The sequence below is a fragment of the Rhea pennata genome, chromosome 3 (genome assembly GCF_028389875.1).
Source record: "Rhea pennata isolate bPtePen1 chromosome 3, bPtePen1.pri, whole genome shotgun sequence".
In the NCBI taxonomy this organism is placed as follows: Eukaryota; Metazoa; Chordata; class Aves; order Rheiformes; family Rheidae; genus Rhea; species Rhea pennata.
Genome location: NC_084665.1, coordinates 12,264,764 through 12,286,022, shown reverse-complemented (window position 1 = coordinate 12,286,022; position 21,259 = coordinate 12,264,764). Strand labels below are relative to the sequence as shown.

At 40.1% G+C, this 21,259-nt stretch overlaps 1 protein-coding gene across 5 annotated transcripts in view; it reads right to left on the bottom strand.

The window, feature by feature from the left end:
• The window catches only part of DISP1 (dispatched RND transporter family member 1), an 87,260-nt gene extending 78,919 nt beyond the window's left edge, over positions 1-8,341 (bottom strand). For 2 of the 5 annotated variants that reach the window (XM_062571569.1, XM_062571573.1), the window contains exons 1-2: positions 8,231-8,341; positions 26-144 (exon numbers count right to left, since the gene is read on the bottom strand). The gene's annotated coding sequence lies outside the window, so the exon portion shown is untranslated. Of the gene's footprint in view, positions 1-25; positions 145-742; positions 886-3,195; positions 3,388-4,821; positions 4,999-8,230 lie in introns of all 5 variants that reach the window. The other 3 variants (XM_062571570.1, XM_062571572.1, XM_062571571.1) reach the window with 3 other exon arrangements.
• Between the last annotated feature and the right edge of the window lie 12,918 nt (positions 8,342-21,259).

Below are 21,259 nucleotides of genomic sequence, written 5' to 3'. Positions count from 1 at the left end.
TTGACTTTAAAATTGTTTGACATACCTTTGTAAGTGTCAACTCCGTTCTCAGCCAGTATGTGCTCACTCAGATTTATAAAAATCACCTGTTGGAACATTTGAGAGCACATAGCCAAAAATCATGCACCAATTCTTTTTTGATAGCTAGGAGGAAAGAAAACACACAGTCAGTCATGGAATACACACCCACAAGATTTTAGCATTGTCAGATAAAATCATTTTTCTTAAAATCCACACCAAATCAAAGTATTAAGTTGTCACAGGGCTCATAAGTTCATAATTCGATGCAAAAAGTTTTCATCCCGGGGAAGAGTTTCCATATTCAATACATTTGCCTTTCTAGACTAGTTCAAGAGAGGAAAGTTTAAATGTGTGAAATAAATATAAAAAGTTTTCTTCATAACATAGAAACCTTTCTGTCTGAAGATAAAATTTCATTAATGTAAACAGTATTAAAAGTACAAATTTCTCTCTTTTTTTAAAAAAGGGTAAAAACAGAAATGTAAAACATTTCCTTATGAAAGAAAATCAAGTTCATCCAAACCAGTATTTCTTTCTTCCCTCCCCCACAAAACAGGTTGAAACCAAGTGATTTCTGGAAACTTTTTCACCACCCAGCTTCTTAATTGTCTGCCCCCTAGTTTAGTAAGCATCTAGCAGCAGCCCACATTCAAGTTGTGGCCAGTCTAGTTTGGTAAATTGGAAAAACAAATCTTTATGTTACACATGGAAATGATCTTACAGCTCACTAGTGTTAAACGAGACTTCCTGCTCCCATCTTTTGCTTCCTTTTCTGGACGAGCTGCACCAGTCCCACCTCGTGTTTGTTCTGCTATGCATCTGGCCTCGTGCGGAGCTCACTGAACTCGGTAACCAGAAGGTAACCTAACCAAATAAATTTAAAATCTAATTTTCTACAAGGTTCGCAACTTAAATAGGCTTATGCCATGAATAGTTAAGCACAAGGAAGGTACAAAGCACAAGGCAGGACTATATTGCTGGGTTTGGATATAGGAAATTTCTGATCTAGGAAAGTAGTTACATGTATTTGCCATGGTTTTATTTTCTTTATATACTCACACACACACACACACACACACACACACACACACACACACTATTTGTTATATAAAATATACTACTAAAAGCAGGAAATTTCTGACCTATATTTCCCAACAAGTACTGTCACTACAACCTAAAATGCCACACACAGTAAGAAAGAGTACAGCTGCTGAACATGGCAGCTATATCCATAACTAAAGACTATTTGACTCCAGCTTCCTGAGGTCCTCTAACCTGACAGTCTACAAAAGTCTGAATTCACTGAATGAAGGTAGCAATGAGAGAAAAATTTAAGCAAAGTTGTTTAATTTAAGGAACAAAGTTGTTGCATCAGTTTCCCTGACTCGCCCTTCTCCATGTAAGGCGTTTTTTTTTTTAACCTGTGTTTTATTACACTAAACAGGAAATTACCGAAGAGTATCCACAAACAGCTTATTCTTAAGAAAGTTATTTCTTATTAAGAATTACCAAAATATTTATCCTGAACCACTTCTGAAGGTTAGAGAAAAGGCCAGTTTAAGAAAAACAAACCCCAAACCATTTTGGGCACATGAGAACACACGCTAGTTTGCCTGCCTCAAGAATAGTAAAACATAGATTAGAAGGTCATATATTTCTGAAAATTAATAGCCTTTCTACTGTAAATATTATTGGCAAAGTCATCATAAAGAAAAGCTGTGAAAGAGCTTCTGCAAAATAACAGATTTTTAAAAGCTAGTAATGGGGGGCAAAAAACCCACCCCCAAACACATCTGCCTTCATGTGGATGGATTGTGAACTGCGAATTGAATTGTGAATTGAAGTTGGATGTCCACCCAGGTTCACTTCAGTGATGAAAATCCATTTTACAAACAAATCACTTTAAAATCCCCGTAGTTGTTGGGAAATCCCCGTTGTAAAGCTATTTGGTTTGCAGAACTCAACAACATTCAAGTGGTGTGACCCTCTTGTGGAAAGGCTATGGAAAAGAATCTGTCCGGAGTTTGTGTTGGCCAAGCAAATCAATACACTTAGTCATAACTCAGCAGCACTACTTACAAAGCAAGGAATTGTTTTTGCAATAATGCCATCTCTACCATTTTTAACAGAGAACAAGTTGCCAAAGTACTGAGTTTGCAGTGGATCTTAAGCCGGCTTTGCCTAACAGATTATACGCAAAAAAGCAATTTAATACAACAGCTAAGCATTTACACTTGAAGACAATTACAGATCATGGTCAAACCATATCACCATTTCCTTCAGCAATCTTAGTGTATATGCATTAGTACACAATGATACATGTCACTGAATACATTTTATTTTCTAAAGCTCTTGATACAAATTTTGCTTTATTTTGTGAACTTCCATTGTCAAAAGGATAAATGATGACTAACTCATGCCCATAAAACTTCCAGGAATATCAGGGCCTTAGAATTTCTTTTCACAAAAGAGAGTTCTAAACCATATGAATGCTTTTAAAATTTTTATTATGATATATATTTCACATGATTTAACTTCAAAGAGTCTTAAGATTAAGTTACAGAATTGTTGCAATACTTGCTGTAGATTTTTCTTACAATATTAAAAAAAAAAAAAAAACTTATCAACACTAAGTGAGAACATATGTTTGAGACTAGGGTAAAGTTTATTCCAAGCGGCTAAAATTCCATTCAGCTTTATATAATTATTTTGAACAGCGTACATATTAAATATTTAAAACTTACTTACATATTCAAACTGTGTGGCAAAGTATCTTGTAGTTTTCTAAGCTCAAAACATTGCAATCATAGCAATCTTTAATTAAACTCTGTTCTCAAAGTTCCCCTCTTCCTTCCTCCCACCCAAAGGATCCCCACAACACCAAGTTCCCATACAACTTAAAAGTTCTGTCAGACATCGGTGTTGTGATATTAAGTATTTTTAGTTTCAGGAGATGCTCAGTAATACTACCAATGGGAGCGATAAGAACGTTCAGAGAACAAACTGTAAGAGAAGTTCCTAATAAAGTCTTTTCACTTCATGTCTAGAAGCATCTTCAGTCCACATTTACAGGTATCAAGCAAACACATCTTTACAACTAATAGGAATGTGCGAAAGCTCTGAGATGAGGCCAAAGCTATATCAGAAAAGTATAGTTTCAACTCCAGCACAAACCTGAAGCACAGCTGTAATCTGAGCTGTATCATTCCACCCACTTTCCAGGTAAAATAGGTTTTATGTTTACTAAAATGCACCTTCTCAAATCTCACTGTTGATGCTCCACTCTGTATACAAACACTTAATCACAGACAGGCACTTCACAAAAGATGTATTCAATATATTGGTGATAAACGCATCTTCCCTGAACTAAAAAGACAAAAACATGTATTTTTACACATAAGGTTGGTTAAGACGACTTAGAGATGCTTGCATTGAAAGAATCAATTTAAGTCTGTTATTTTACATTCAAAATATTTTTAAAGTCTATTCATTGTTCAGGTGAGCAAAAGTCATAAGAAGACACACCGATGTTGTATTTAAACACTCAAACTTGAAATGACACTCATCAACTCTCCATTCAAAAACTTGGGAAAACTGCAAATGTGATACTTTGCAAAAGCAAGTGACAAGCACAATATTAGTCACAGCAAGAAAAAAAGAAAAAAAAAAACTTACTGCCTTTGAGTTTTATTCTTTGTTACAGCACCAATAAGAATGTCTTATCACATGTAAGGATGGCAATGGCAAAGAAAAACACTGGGAGTCCTACAACAGAAGGCTGTTTGCAGCCCTTGACCAACCTTAGTTACATAAAGACAGGAGATAAAGAATTAAAGCTCTAGGGGCCCTGAGATTCTCGACAACTCAGGAATAACAATAGTCTCAATTGCTAAGTGTTATGGCTATGCACAAGAAAGCACTAGTGCTCAGACCACAAGCTTAACCCTGGAATGTAAATATTTTCAGATGAGAAGGGATACATCTCTCCTGTTAAAGCTAGAGCCTTCTCCTTACCATTTTATCTACATGTCAAGTTTATTAACAAGAGGAGAGTATACAAGCATAAAATACTGTGTATCCATCTGCTAATAGTTATGGTCTTAGTCACTTTTAATTATACAACATAACTCTTGTGCTATGTAGCATAAAACACCAAAAGATGGTTTTATCATGCTGCGTTTGTCTGTTTCTATGAAAAGAACTCAATACTATAGAATAAGATACACAGCAAAACCTTTCTTCAAAAACCCTTATAGGAACAGCTAACATTATTTCCAGCCCCAGGTGGGACACACAAGTATCAGAATGCAAGTTTTTCACTTCTATCACAGATAATAAAGATGAGGGAGGAAATAAGAGAATAAGTATGGGGGACATAAAAACAGTGTTTCTTTTGCAGCCTTCATAAGCTGAGCATGCCGAGAGCCCACTGCGCCCTGTGCCACCGATGACACCCTGCCGTGCCCCTCTTTGGGATCCCTGCAGTTCCCCTCATCCTGGGCAGCGTGTCTTGAGCTCTCTGTAGCAAAAATCCCCCAATTCCCCACCACAGCACCCAGATTTCCCCTCACAGCCATAGGCTTTATATGCCCTTGTTCCCTTCTCCATTCCCCTATCCCGTATTAAGACCACACAGCTCAACCACTAGCTCTTCTCCTGAGTGGCTGTCCCCTTATATATATTATATTCCTATTTAAATTCACATGGTACTTTGCTGCCTATCTACCAGTTCCTCTTGCTCTCTTCCCACATTGCTACCTTTGATCTCTACAAACCCTTCCTCTTGTTGAGGTCTCTTACCCCACACCATCAGCAGCAACTTTCAGTCTCCTGTGGCACCCTGCTTCCCATGCTTCATTCCTAGCATCGCTCTTCTTTTTTGGCCACACTCATCTGGTCTGATTGCTTCCACTTTTAGATCTTTTCCTTCCCAATGCACCATATGCCACTGGTACTCCTTCCCCACAGGTCTCCCTGCTAGAAATATTTCTGTTACACTGCGTGCTAAAGAATCTCCTACATAGCAAGTTAAACTACTATTAATAAGCATAGACAGCACACGGTAACTTGAACATATGCACAACACTTTCACCTTTCAAAAATCCTCAGTTAAGAAGCCATGAGCTGCCTGTAAAGCAACCTTCTCTGCTATTCTAGTTTTCACCAAGCTAGCTGGATTGCATTCCGACAACCAGCGTGTTTCTGAACAGCTTTTGACTTGACAGATGTAATGTTCAAAAACTACGGAGAGATGGATTAAATGAATACCTTTTTGATTGCTATGAACCTCAAAACCAAAATTCAGATGTAAATTTGGTGTGGCTGTTCTATTACTATCAAAAAACACATGCAAGTGTATAAGCTTCATGAAAAGAAACCCCCTTAAAAGGCAAGTTATTGTAACAGAGGTCTCATTTTGACAGTAAAGCTATGATGTTTTTCATCTGCAACAGAATATTGATCTATCAACAATTATGTTTATGTAAATGTAAATATAAATTGATTGCTATCTATATTAGTCTAACTGAATGCATAACTTAGGCTATAATATATTCTTACGCTACATTGTGAAAGCAATCTGCTTATTTAGGGCCTTCTCAAAAACAGCATTTTCACACCCTCCTATAGGGCTTTTATTTATTATTTTTTATTATTTTTTGCACTTCACACCAAAGTACAGCTGACTTCGTAAAAACTGCTCACAGGAAGTCACACTAAACTCAGAAATACCATATGGTCACTGAACAAGAAAATACCCATGGTTACAAAACCAGATTAATCCCACTAACTGCTTTGAAGAGAGATAGCTGTAGACTCACTAATTATCTGAGGTGCTTATTATGTATTTCAAAGTTTGAAAGTAATTCTATACTTCTATCAAAGCCAATAAATCAACCATCTCTGTTAAAGGCTTAAAGGAAAAGTAAGACTTACCACTCAAATCTATCGATAACATATGAGAAACATTACTATGAAAGCCATTCAAAAAGTCTCCTCAAGGGAAAGGGTAAGATTATGAGAACTAAGTGTTTTCACATGTTCTTTCTACCTTTGTTCTTTTACAGCCTTATTTTTCACCTCTTCTATAGTAAGACTTTATTTTTGGAGGTTACTAATCTGAATTCCATCTCTTTCTTCTCAGGGCCCTTTGGGACCACTCTCGCCCATCAATACCTTTTATTCCTGCCACAGTGATTCGTGATCAGTCAAAAAACAGTTCTGCATGGCATTCCCCAACAGTCAAATTAGCAACAGCAGCAAATTTGGAAAGAACTGGCAAGTAGAAAGTTATTTGAAGGGACAAGACGACTATTTTCTCAATGTTTTAAGCCCGTCCATTGGGAGATGGTGAACAAGCTTCATCCTTAACTCACATCTCATGTATTAATGAGATAGGGAAGGCTAAACTGAAGCAAAACTGCTGCAGCTGCCACATACTGAAATCCAACCACTGCTGCTGCTTCTCCAGGTTCTGCGGAGGCAGACAGGCCTTATTTATCACGTCGTATATCACATCCACAAACAACCTTAACTCTGCTCTGATGAGCTCAAAAGCAGCTCAACAAAAAGCAACACAAACGAACTCAATGCCAGCAGATCTAAATGAAAAACCCAACATCTGCATTTCAGTCTCTACGCAGAGACAGTACTATCCAAACAGGCAAAAAAAAGCATAGCAATGCTATAGACTCAAATTGTACTGCAGTCTAATATTTAAATTACTATAGTATTAGGCACAAGTTTGAACATCCATCTGCTTTTAACTGATGCACACATTTAATCTTTAATCTCAAAATAACTGTGTCCTCAAACTAGGCTATTACTAGGATATTACTCACTCCACTGTAAAGAATCAGATGAGTGCTCCAGTAGAATTTGATTTTCTTTCTTATTTAAAGACTTCCAAGGTACCTAATGCTGAAACTATGCACAGTTTTATTCTTATGTGTATTCAAGGTGGCAAAGGGTGTGGGGTTTTGTTATTAAGTCTACAATTTCAAGATAATTGCTACAAAAGCAGCAAGTGTTGAGTGGTTTTTTTGGTTTAGGCTTTTTCATTTGTATCTCAGTTCACTTGTCTGTTCAGCAACTAGCACAACAGCATCCCAATGGAAACCGCAGTTTCTAGGAGCTACTGAAAAACTGAAGGAAGTAGAAGTTATATTTATTTTACATATTCCTTTTTGCAGTTATGAATGTAACTATTACTTATGTTCACAATTTCATGATTACAAACTTCAGTATTTGCAGCAGAAGCCTGTAACTATTTTAAGCCTTCATGTTTTTTAATGTTTCCCTACTCCAAACACTTCTCCTCCGCTTGGCTGTGTCACACTAGACCTTTTGCACCTCCAGCACTCCAGGAGGTTTGCTCCAGGCTCACATGCCCCCCTCTCCTCCCCAAAGATGCTCTAACATCTCCTGTCCCCTTGCCCAGTTAAGGGAGCCTATCTCAAGGAGAACCAACCCTTCCTCCCCAGATGAAATATTAAAAACAAAAAGACTCTGAGACTAATAAGCTAGTCGCAAACGGTCCTACCGTGCTCGGATGCTGTTCTGCTTTGTCATCCACCTAGCGTTAAGTCTATGCTGAACCGATGTTTTCTAGGACAGAGACCAGTCTAACGCTATCACCACCTGACAGCACAGCGCAGGGAAGCTCTAGCTTAAGGTCGGTCTTCCAGGGGATACAGACATTTAAATACGGCACGCTGCAACTCCTCCCGCCAGTTAACAACGTGCTGACTTTTTTTTTTTTTCCCTCCTGTTCTGCAGGGAGCTTAATAGCACCTTCTGCCCGTCAACACTCCCAAATCCGAGCACGCTTGTTTACAAGCCCCTGGCAACGCCGGCGCCTGAAGCCCGGCGCCCCCGCACAGCCGTGTGTGCGCTCCTGGGGGCTGTTCCGGCTCGCCGGCCGGCGCTGCCCGCTGCTCCGCCAGCCCGCCGGGGACCCGCTCGGGCAGCCCCGGCTGCTCCGAGGCGCGCGGAGCGCCCGCCCCCCCCCTCCTCGCCGACCGCCCCGGCGCGGCGGCTCGACCCCCGCACGGACCCACGGACCCCGCCTCGGCGCAGAGCCGAGCCCGGGCCGGCCGCTCCCCCCCCCCCCCCCGCCACCCCGCCGCGGGAGGGACCCGCTCCGCCACCGAGGGGAGGCACGCGGCCCCCCAGCACCCTCCGCGCTCCCCGCGGCGGCGGCGGCGCGCACCTGGCTGCGGCGCGGCGCGGCGGCTCCGGCGGGCTCCGCCGTTGTGGCGCGGGCGGCAGGAAGCGAGCGGCCCCCGCGGCGTCTCCGCCGTGGCGCAGTTACCATGGGACGGACGCCCTCTCCCGCCGGAAGTCACCGCCGGGGGCGGGCCGGGGGCGGGGGCAGGCGCCATCTTGAGCGCGGCGCCAGGGCCGGCGGCCGCCCTCCGCCATCTTGAGCGTGGCCTGCTCTCGGGGCAGCTCAGGGCCCGGCCGGGCCTGAGCTCCTTCTTGAGACCAAGCGCCGTGGGGCGGTAGAGGTCATACGAGGAAGGGCAGGAGGAGTGTTGAACACACACGCAGGTGCCACCTGCACAGAGGCGAAGCCCCCGTGCTGGCCGCCATGTCCGTCCTCCTGCACCCACTTCCCTGTCAGCCATTTCTCATGCCCGGTGGGGTTTGGCCAGAGCAGGCCGCCCTTCGACTCCTTCCCAGCTCGTGTTCTCTGTAGCTTTCCCTTTTACTGGGGAGTCAGTAAATCTAATTTCAGCGACTGGGCCGACTAGCCAAGCGCTGGGAGCGAGGAGGAGCCTGGGGCTCGGCCTGGTGTTGGCGCTGGCTTCCCCGGCCGGCTCAGAGCTGATCCTTAGCGGGGCCGCACCCGCTGCTGCTGGGACCGAGCTGGCACAGGGCCTTGGCCCGCGGGCAGTGGGGGTAAAATAATACTCTGCCACTTTTCACTTTTTTCTCAGCCATCTGAAGTGGTGATAGGTGGGTAAGAGAATAAGCCAAGAGGAGCAAGCACTATAATTTCCTGTGTTAAAACATCCAGCTGTGGTTCCTTGTAATACAAACTAAATTTTTCAAAACAAAAGGAAAACAAAATACGTCTTGCAATGCTGGGCACATAACTGTTGTTTTCAGTCATTTCAGATTAGTAGCAACTGCACTTTATGCCACAATTCAATGAAATCATTGGTTATATTCATATAATCACCTAATACCTATAAAAACAGGCCTCTGCAACGGGATTCTGCAATGGGAAGTTGAAACAAGGGTTTTCCCTAAGTGGGTAGTGTAAATCTGAAAATGTGATCGGTGTGTGTCTTGAGATGCTAGAAAGAGAAAAGTTACAATTATCTAGCCCACAAAAAACACATGAACGGATGTTATCTAGAGCTCTCTGAAGAACAAGCATTTCAGTAAGTCTGATATTCACACTTCTAAGCAGATATAAACAGGGATCTAACCAGAAGAAAAGTCATATCTGGAGTTAAAACGGTTCTTTTCAGCATAAGATTGTTTGAAAATAATAATAATAATAGTAAGAAAAAGAAAATAAGCATATTTTTTTCCAGCTGAAAATCTGTAAGGTTCTAGAGAAATTCTAACTAAAGGGATTTAGACTGTTTTCCCAGCTATCCCACCAATCATGCTGTAACTTTTGGTAGTCTCAGAGGACTGAGAGAGGTGATACAGCAGAAATGTCAAGAACAGTGAGAAGAAAAAGAGCCACCATTAGCGTACATCCATCTCATACCTGACTCCCCGAGCCAAACCCAGCGGGGGCCCAACACAGGCCACAGCGATTCCAGGACAGGTTCTTCGCAGATGTGACACATGCTTCAAGGGCTCTTTCTCTGGCCTGCACGAGGTGGGTTGCCGTGTCGTACTGTATATATGGCATTGTACTTGATCTTTTTTTTTCTTTTTTTATAAATTAAATTTTGTATATAAAATCACGTATAGAAAAGAATATTATCTCCATCGTTAAGTCAAGTGCTGAAACGCTAGGATAGGCTTGCTACAGCCGTGGTTATGGTGTCTTGTGCATGTGCTTTATGCTCCAGTTTTTAATTACATGAACAAATAACATTTTGTCCCAAAAGATGTAATACAGTTGCACTGTTACTCACAGGCCTGTAATTTCCTAACTTCTGAGGGCTTGCTTTTACATTGTAAATAAAACAGTGTATTCCTATTTTTTAAGACCAGAATGAAACATCAGACAGTCTGCAGTTATCCCTTGCATGTCACAGGCCATTATATTTTTAACCCATTACAAGGATAATCTGCCCTTTAAGCGAAGGCTGAAGTACTGGAAACCCTCTGGGTCAGGCTGTCCGTTGTTTGAGAGTCAGGGTTTGCAGCCCGAGTCAGACACTGATTCCCACCTCGGTTCCCACCTTGTCCAAGGGGTGACCCCCAGCCTCATCCTCAGCAGGCAGGTCCAGCAGCAGCCCTGAACAGAGCGTAGGATACACCTATAACCTGCCTTTTAATCTCAAATTGTCCTCACTTCTTTTGTAGGTTTGAGCGACTACTGAGTCATGTAATATAGTTGCTGTAATTCTGTGATGCTTTCCCTTTTTTCACGAAATGTATCTACAGAATATCAATTTTGCTTCAGGGAACCTCCATTGAAGTACGTGAATCTCGAGAAATTTAAAATAAATCACGATTTTACACATAGCTCCTGTCTTTCAGTGACATCTAGTGTTCACATGTGGAAAAGACGTTGTGACTAACGGAATTGCTCTTCATCTGATTAATTTGCTATAATTGAAACATTTTGGAAATTGATAGATTTCATTACTAAAACTTATCATTGAAAATTAGTAATATATGCCTGTGTATAAAACTTAGAGATATCTCTATTAATATTTTTATTTTATGGCATTAATTTCTGACACCGATCTCTTACATTATTTGAAATCAATAATGCTCGCAAATCAAATGTATCTATCAGCTATTTACTTCTAGCTACGCTGTTCGTAGTGACTAATTAGCCTATCTCAAAAAGCAGCAGTTGCAAAAAAATAAAAATAAAAAAAGTCCTGAAGTAACCTATCATCCAACTTCATTTTCAGCTCTCCCAAAAGAAAGTGGCCACTAAGTTCAAAGCCCTATAAAAATTTACTGGAAAGCTAGGAGTGACAGATCCTTCAGCTCCTCTAGTGAAAAGGAGTTGCATGGCTTTTGGTACATAGAGGAGGCAAAAAATAAGGAATTATCCAGAGGTCCTCTCTCTCTTCAGCTTCTTATCTTTTCTCCCTTGATGTCTGTCTTTACAGTGACTTCTGGTTCTCATCCTCATCCATGATCAGCAGTTAAATCGTTCACGACCATTGAAAATACCTTTGTCTGGCTTTACTATTAAACATATAAAGTTACGTAAGATAAGAACATGGGGGACTTAAGACAGGTTATAAATTAAGATAGAAATTCTGCACATAACAAGTAAAAGGAATATAAAGACAGAATTTCATACCATAGTTTTGTGCATACTCTGATTCTTGAGGTAACAAAACTGATAAGATCACACTTCCAGCCAGTTATGAAAGTCATTATTATCTGAATTAGTCTACTTAAAAAGAAAACAAGGCAAGGTGCTTAGTTACTTTCATTCCAGTGAGAATTTAATTTAATTAGAGTAATTTCAGATCACATTTCTGGCAGCTGTGTTTATCACACTTTCTTCAAAGGATAGGAATTAGCATTGAGTGACATTAGCATCAAAGCTCATTTATCCATCCACCCACATTCTGCCAGCCAGTCTGAATCTGTATGTTTATTTAGCACTTTAGTAACACCACAGTGGATAAGATTTCATTTCAGAATATACATGTTTTTGTCAAAGCATTTAGCATGGACTTTTTATAAGATCGTGTTACAACCCATCATTGTAGATGTGACAAAAGAACAGCTAGACATGCTACAGGATAGATGTTTTAAATAGTACTAGATTAGCAAGACAACAAGAACACCGATTGGGATCAGACATTTCCTTTTCCTTCTTTTTGTCAACAGCATACCTTATGCTGTTGAAGACTTCTTGAGTCTTAAGGCAGCCAGGTCACTGGTGGTTTGAACTTAAGGAGTTTGAGGAAGCCGGGTCCTTCTGAAGACTCAGCTGCCTTTTTCATAGCTACTTTGTCCTTAGGCAAAGCAAATAATGGAAAATAATGTCAAAAGAGGAGACACAGCTCCTTTCAGTGGCTTTCCAAAAAGGAGTAAAGCAAACAATTCTATTTTAATTTTTAACAAGTGGAACCCACTTGACTTGTCATACCAGTTTCACAGCTGAGTAACCTGCTAAAGATTCCCACAGATCTCCCTCACCAGTTTCCTTCTCCTATCTCTTACTCCCAACTTCCTAACATAGGTGCCATCAGGTACAAACTAAAGGCAGCAAAGAAGGCAGCCAACCAGCCAAAAGCTGAACAGACTGGAAACGGAGCCTCTTGTGCGTATTACTCAGACAGAAAGGGCTGAAGACAAGCCAGGTTTGTTCAGCTTCCCTTAGAAAATCAGGAGAAAACCAGGATGAGCGACTCGGCAAGCAATGGGATGGTGTGGTGATTTTTTGCCTTGCAGTGAAACAACAAAACTGATGGTGGAAAAGATTAGTTCTGCATTTAGCACAATAAACCTTTGGGAAAGAACAATCTCCCTTAGACATTGTTAAAAGCATTGGCACTAACTGAAAAAAAAAAACCCACAGAACCCTCATTTAAAAACATAATTCAGAACTGGAATGGTGAACAGCATAACTCTTAAGTTATCTTCAATAGGCATACGATTCTGAAGAGAAGTCAAAATAAATTCAGTTTAGATCGAGCCATACCGTATAAATTGAATTAGTTACCCTTTGACTGACTGTTACTCCATGTTTCTTCTGTATGGGAGACACACTTTGTTACATCCTCACTGAAAGGACAGCAAAACTGCTATGGATAGAGCCTCTAACCGCTGCTGAAGCACGCTTCCTAGAGATCTGCAGGAAGGAAGGAGATGGTGACCTGCAGAGAACCCCCTCTACCAATATACCAATGCCTGCATGCGCTCCGGGGCTAAATGGTGGATGAAAGTGTTACTGTGCAACGGTTACTAGAGTGTTACTGTGCGAAGTTCATTGCAGATGTTGAATGAAAATTGAAAATTCATAGTCCTTCCCCAATTCTCTCTCTAAAGTTCCTATTCTTGCTACAGTAATATCTTCAGCAGCTGTATAATTGCTGCAGATTAGGGTATGGTATGCACTAGCTTATTGTTAATAAACCTGCCTAGGTTGTACAGGTCTCTCTTTCACAGCACAGCTGCCAAACCTCTGTGCAGCAAGGCTGAGAGCCTCCCAGAGGAGGGGGGACCTAGCCACGGCAAGCAGGAACCCTCCCAGCCATCCTGTTGGGAGGGAAGCCGTTCCCACTACTCCATATCATCTCCTCTTGCTGATATTGTACAGAATACTGGACTGAAGAGATAGCACTTGATTTTGCATTGGGGCAACAAGGCTGTGGGAATAGATGAATTTCATTAGTACAGTTGGCTACACCTGGAATTTTCTGTAAAAGCAAAAAATGCTTAAAAAGCTGGTTCCTTTAGCATTCAGGACTATATGGACTAGATGCTAATGTCAAAAAAAAAAAAAAAAAAAAAAAAAAGAAAAAAAAAGAAGAAGAAAGAAAGAAAGATAGATGAGAGAATGACTAATGGGAAGAATTTCCACTGTTTTGACCACAGCATTACATTATAAAATCCTGGGACTTAACATGCAGAAGACTTATCACAAGACAATGGTTCTGCGTAATGGAAATCACTTAAGTTTCAATATTTCATCCAGCAGTGCAGACAGGTCCATGGAGTGTTCCACATCAGCTGAAATATTTATTGATTCTGGCCACTAGTTTACATAGCAGGAGTTGAAAGGTTAAGAAATCAACTCTCAAGGTTTAAAATTGGGAAGAAAACAGAAAAGCCAAGGAAACGAGACACTCGGCAGCCTGCAAGAGGGCCTTTCAGTCATTCACAGTACTTGTTTTGCAGAGACGGGCTAAACACTCACTTTTGCTTGGGGGTCCCATCATTTTCAGTCTTTCCTGTGAAACTCAGGCATGGGTTATAGTATGATTTGCACGTAGACAAATGAAACTTCTGCTTTCAATGAGTGTTTTGGAAACTTAAGTTTTTACTAGTTCAGAAAGAAAAAAGCTTTTGAGGGGAGTATTACTGTTGTGGGAAAAAAAAATCCTAATGTTCAAACCATTACCCTCAGTCTACTTTTTGTTTTTTCTTTTAAGGAAAAAAAAAAAGCATGATACATACAACAGAGCACCACTGATTCGCATTTTCAGCTGACAGCCCAGTGACTGGAGAATTTTGTTTATTCCATTTAGTCAACCAGAAACCACACAAGCCCACACAAAACCAAGTTTGGAACATGCTTTTTCTCAACTACCGTGGAACTGTCAGGGAAAGGAATATTTTTGAAATCCACTCAAAACATTGTCCAGAGATCTCATCTTGTATAGCACTTTCCATAATACACTCTTCCAAAATGTGCTTCTCACTTTCTTGATGTGTATAAGTAATCCAAAAAGTGCAACTATAAGTAGCTTTGGCAGTATTCAATGTCTCGTAATGAGATTATTGTAGGAGCACATCAGCTAGGATAAGTATATTCTTCTATTAGCTTGCTTGTTTTATAAAGCCAATATACCTTCTTATGATTATTGACCAAGATTTGGGTTTGCAATGCAAAAGCCAAAGAGCAAGAATTCAAAAAATCATGATTATTAGTGTGCTTTACTGAATACTTGAAAGGATAAGCTTTACATATTTTCAGTCAGCTAATTTTTTTAATTCATTCTACTACTCTGATGAACGAAGAAAAATCAGTAGCCACCGAGAACAAAACAGGACTTTGCAGACTGCATTAAATGTTCCAGAATATTGAATTGCACTGCACTGACTAGAGCAGCTAATAACGACAGGACCAAGATCCATGCTGATTACTTCGTGACGGAAGGGAGTTTCAGTTAAATGGGAACCTGATGACAGAAGCTCCAATTATCTCCTTCGGTCAAATGAAGCAAATTGTAGGTTTTACAAAGGCCATATTAGACCCTCACCGAGCTCCTTTCTCTCTTCAGCGATGGTGTTGCTCTTTTCTCTACTGAACACAGAAATCAGGCTGGGCTGGCTAGAGGGAGGAGATGTGTTATTCCATGCTAGTGATTCATTCATGGCCTATAAATTATTTTCATCAGAGATGTATCAGAATGTCAACATTCAGTATTTAATAGCTGACACACTTCACTTTATGGATCATGTTCTGAAATTTCATTAATCTTTGCAAAAGTACTTGAGGAAAAATCCCCTGTATCCTTAACTGATCCATATTCAACATCTTGTATTCCAAGGTGGCATTTTTCACTCAAAGTGTTTATCATTTCTCTCTGAATCCTCCTCATCTTCAGGTTCCTGAAGACAATACAATATTCACTAGACAAAATGTAACTAATTTTAGTGACTTCCATTAGGAGCGCTGACAAGTGATAGCTATTCCAGTGTTTCTAGATAGCCTGAGTATTAGTGGCTCCATTGCATAAGGCTGAGCTATGGCTGTAGCTGATATGGTGAAGTAGAAGACAGACACTTGCAATATCAGAAGCCACAGAACATATTTAAAATACGCCTTGAAAAGCAACAAAGTGGAAATACTGGCTGCAAACCTGCTATTGGATTTTAAAAATCGACCAGTTTTACTTTACTGACAAAAAAATCCATGAAGTCTGTATTAGGTGAACTGGATTCTTTCATGGCACAGGTTTCAAGCAGGGTTCCATCTGCAAAATCTCCTGTTTCCTTTTTAATGTCAGTTTACTCCTTCCTCTATGTAAGCCCAATAATATGCAATTAAATAGGCTTGTGTAGATGTATTGGAGGCTTTAATTTAAGATAGAGTTACCAGGAAATAGAAATAGCATTGGATGAAGAAAAGATCAAGTACAAGGCCTCTGAATATGTCAGTAGATCTCTTGAGTAGAGCTGAGATCTCCTTTTAAATTTCTGCCACATCTACAATTTGTAAAACCACACCACCATTTTTCTATATCCTCCTTTTCAAAGTAGACATTCACTTTAAAGAACAAACTGTTACAAACTGGTACTTCAAGCCTTAAAGGAAGTTGCTGGCCAGCATGTCTGGAATAGCCATACTTCACTTACCTTATTTACGGTCTTTAAAATGTCTTCCATGATATGTTTAAATTAAATCCAGCTTGGTTTAATTCATTTTAAGACCTCATTACTGCCTCACAAGGATTATCTTGCCTGTCTACTTACGTACACCTGCCTTGTTGTCTTCAGGGGAAGAAGAAATGGGATTGGCATCTCTTGTGTTGTAGGAGGCTGCCAATCTTTGAAGAAAGCGGACTCATTGCAACTACTAGCCGGCCCTAACTTTGCGGATGTAGCACTGCCCTGCCTACAGCACACTCTTTCCAGACCAAAATGGTCTGGAATCAGCCAGCAGTGTCCTATCGTCCAGATGCCAACTTTCTGAGACAAGGTACTTGGCAGCGGTTATTATTATGACCCATTTTCTTTTGCTTTATGCCCTCAGTTCCTGCCTGTAGGCCAGTTTCTACTATTCCACTAGTCCTTGTGCCTTTTCTTTATTTGCACCATGCTTTCCATTTAGTTATGCTACTCCAGTCTCAAATGCTCAGCTGCTTTCCCCGGACTGAAATAAATTTTGTTTGAACATAACTTACTTGCTGCCTGCTAATTAATACACCTTATTGTAGGTCATACTGACAGTGATACCTTTAATTAAGTTTATGCGACACTTATCAGAAACATTATTTTCAGTTGTAGATAATTTGTTGTTAGAGCTGAGGTATTTTGTGCCATGTGGGAAAAAAAGTGACTTCAAAAGAGTGCAAGTAAAATAATGGATTTTCTTTAGTCCACATTAAAACAGCTCTTCAGCATTTTCACTGCTGTAAATCATAGACATACCAGAGCATTTCAGAGCCTTGAGACCTGGCAGAGGAGAAGGCCTACTGATTCAGCTTTTGCTATCCTTACAAAAATTTGCCCAGGATCCAAATACCCAAGTTGTAGAGAAGATTTGTAAGTGGAAAGAACATGGGGCATTTCACAGAATTATGATCTATTTTTTTAGAATGCTTAAGTTTTTCAGAAAGATGAATTTAAACTGGGCTTAAAGAGGTTAAAGCAACGCCGGGCGGCAGAGTTTCAAAGTTAGGAAACATGTTTTGGAATTTGTTCCGTTTTGAAGGGGATCCTAAGTCCCCTACTTGCCTTGAATATCGGAAAAGGGGCTGCGGATCGTGTATCATTCTTCCGCCTGCAGCTCGCGCCTCCGTACCAGCGGGTCAGAGCGGGCAATGACTACGGCTGGATGAGAACTGCAGAGCGAGCAGCGCCGCTGTCCGCGGGAACCTCACCGGTAACCGCTGCGAACGCGGCAGATGCCGCTGAAACAGCAGACTGGGGAGCAAGGAGGAGGAGAAGGTGGCTTCATAATAAAGGCAGCTGACAGATGGCTCAGAGGGATACCATGGCTCTGCCTTAGAGTTCCCATACGATCCGTGCGTGGATTTTGGCAGCTTAACTGGATGATGTGTGCTTGCTGGGCTCCTTTGAAACACCTGCAGCCTGCTGGCAGAAGCGTTGACCATTCATAATTGCTGGAGAAGGCTACAATAGGACCACTATCCATAGTGTAAAATGCTTAATGACCCATAGCATTTCTAACTGGACACCCTAAATTAGCTGACTGCTGACAATTTTGGCTCTCATTTTTTTATTGCAAAAAATTTGTATTTACAGAGCATTCAGATACTTGTGACACCACTGCTGAAAAGTCCAGGAGGAATGAGCAAGTCCTCATTCTGGACTACATTTGGATATTGCACAGCAAATAAAAGAGGATAGACTGCATGGGTATATAAAAGATGCTGAGAACAAATTACATGCTCTCAAATGAGGAAGCAACCTATCCATAAAGTCAGACAGTCTTTTGTAAAGAATTGGCTCAAGATCTTGTAATTAAAGTCTATCATGATGCATAAGGACAAGGGACTGAATTCAGATGCCATAAGCAACCCTAGCTCTAGTTATTCATACTTTTTGAGTAACTAATTTTGCCATCTTAAGTTACCTCTTGTTGTTTAACTGCAATATAATAATTTTTATTTATAACTAATACATCATTGGTAATAAATAAAAATTAATCTAAGCACCTGCCATAATGGTATAAATAGAGATGTGGTGTTTATTTTTTAAAAAATCACTGGCAGTAAAAAGTATGTTTAATATAAGAGGATGGAACGAAAACAAGTAGCTTCATATGGCTTCAAATTAAAGGGGTCAGCCATGGGTCTAATTGTTCTTAGAAAAGTTGTTTTTCTTTGAAAGAATATACAGTGATTAGTTAACAATATTTCTCTGTCAGCACAGAAGGATGTTGTCCAGGCTCTGCCTTGGACATCTATACTAAGTATTTTCATTAGCAAATGGGCTGATGCAATAGATGATATATCTGTAAATATATCTTTGCAAACAGGCTGAAAGCAGTATGGAAAAGAGGAATACAATTCAGAAGAATGTCTATGAAAGAAATATTCTGTAAAAAACAGGAAGTAAGGGAATAATTTCAGGGTTCTGCACTTAGCCAAGATGGGAAACAGCTGCTTAGGTAGCAGTCCTGCACTATTCTGCCTTGGTGAGCCCCAGCTGGAGGCCCCTGTTCTGTTCTGGGCATGACAACATTTGAAAAGCACGTGGCCCGATTAGAGAAAGTTCAGAGGACAGCAGTGAGAATGAGGAACTATCTCAGAAGCAAGACTAAGGCAGGGAGACGCAAAGAGATGGTGTTATTTAGACTACAGATGGAAAAGCTAAGGGGAGGCACAGTAATAGTCAAATACGGAAAAAGATAATGAAAGACGAAAGAATAATTTTTTTAATAGGATGAGAACTAAAATTCAGGCAGCAAGATCTAGGTTAAACATGTAGAAAAACTTTCTGATGGAAGGGGTAACAAGACACTAGAATCAATTTCCTAGGGAGGTGATGCAGTAACCATTGCTAGAAGTCTTTTAGAATAAATTTGACAAGCGTGCCAAGAATGATTCGATCTCTTTTTTGATATTATTGCAAGTGCTTTCTGCCCCATTGCTCTAACTATGGAAGTAGCACAACATTTATAGCATTACTCACATGCTGCATCCTGGTAATTAGCTACTTTTACAATTATGAGGCTTTTGCCATTATTTTTAAATTGCTCTTTTACTCACACTGAGGCTGCCTCTATTTATCCAAAAGCAACAGGAGCTCCTGTTTTGCTATGGTAAAAAGTGTCCTTTCAAAAAGACTGGTAGGCTAATACCAAGCTATCTAAATTATTTCATTTTTCATACTGTTATGATGTCTGACTGAAAGAAAATATCTAGTTTCCATGAAGGATTTTAAATCCTGGTGATTAATTAACCCTTGAGGAAATGCCAGGAAATATTAAAAAGGCGAGTTTGTTTTTTGAATAATGATTGCATTCCAATTAATCTATCCTTAAAGTATGTTAATCAATCATTAACTTACTTAGTAAGTTTAACTTGCTTCAAAATCAACTTACTAAGGAATGAAGTGGTTGCAATTCAAACTGCCCAAAACCAGAGATACAGCCCCCAGGAGAGTCTGGACTACAAAGCAAAAACAAGAAGAAAGCTTTAATGTAAAAACCAAAGCCAAGCTCCTCCATGAGACTGCGCTAAGCACTGTCCCGTACCACGCAGCTGGCAATATGAAATGGTCTGCCAGTATGCAAAGCAGCAAACTAGTGGCCTATTCAAATAATCTCCTCACAGGCTGTTTTCTCTAGCCAGATTCAGATGATATATCATGTGCTTTAAATAATCCCACCGTGAACAGCAAATTTCTTAACTACAATGAACATACATAACAGCTATACAGAGATCTGAATTTGGGAAGATAGAAGTTTTGGAGAAATATTACCTGGAGGTACTTGTGGGAATAAAATCATTTGAACCACTTCCAAAATCAGGCCAAAATGGGATAGTTTTAAATATTTTTACAGACATTTTTCCTTTCCCCCTAGCAAGAGCATCATCTTTCAGATAAGTGACCATGCTTAGCTTATTAAATGCTTTATTTTTTTCTCAAGTCTTTAGAAACTTGTTTCATCCATGCTGCATTCCCTTCCTCCTGTTATCCCTCTTGAGTTCCAGAAAACCAGTAACTGGGCTGTGTCAAAAGGCTGCTGCTCCTCCTCCTCATCCATGCTGTATTCTTCCATGGTGTCACTATTTGCAAAATAAATTATCCTCCTTGGAGGTTTTGCTTCTTCAAGGTCTTTTTTGCCCCTCTCCTCTTCTGGAAACTAGCATCCTCTCACTCAAAGATGCCCATCAGAAGCACAATTTTAGTATAGTAGATATAGAAGGTACAAGGCTATTCTTGAGGTTTAAAGGACTGTTATAATTCAGAATAATACGACTGAATGTGAGGATTTCTTTTAATCCATCTTCTCCCTGAATTATAATACATTCCAAACAGTTCAGTCCAGAAAAAGAAGAAACAAGAGCCCAGGACTAACAACAGAAATGGTCAAAAATCAACTTGTGCACAGCTACTTTAGAACAGCTTTTAAATAGCTATGATTAGCTGCATCAGTTATGAACCGGTCTATTGATCTACAAGTATGCAGCTTTTTCAGTTAAGTCAAAATACACAGTGTCATTTAGCAGAAGAAACTGAAAATAGGAGTGTACTGAAAAAGAAAACTCAAGAGAAACAAATCCTCTATCATAGAGATGGGCCAATATTCAAAACATAAGCCTACACGTGTAATTTACTGTAATTAAACAAGCAGCATCTCAAAAGGGCAGCAAAAGGCTGACACCCTAAAGAAAGTACATTTTTTTTAAATGTGCTCCTTTCATGCTATTAGATAATTTTTGCTTTTTTTGTCATCTAACCACTTGATCTTTGGTGGGGAAGCTCAGTAAGGCCTGCAGAAGTACTTTCATTTTTAACTGAAGTTGTAAAACAGAAGATAAAACTATACATCAAATAACTAAAATATCCTTTGAGAACATATAGCACCATCGATATTCTCTTAATCAGAGGTGCATTTATATTTATGTACTGCTATTTATTCTTTATCTACATCTCTCTTGCTGTAAGCCAGTTATGGAAAAATAGCATGTATATATTTATT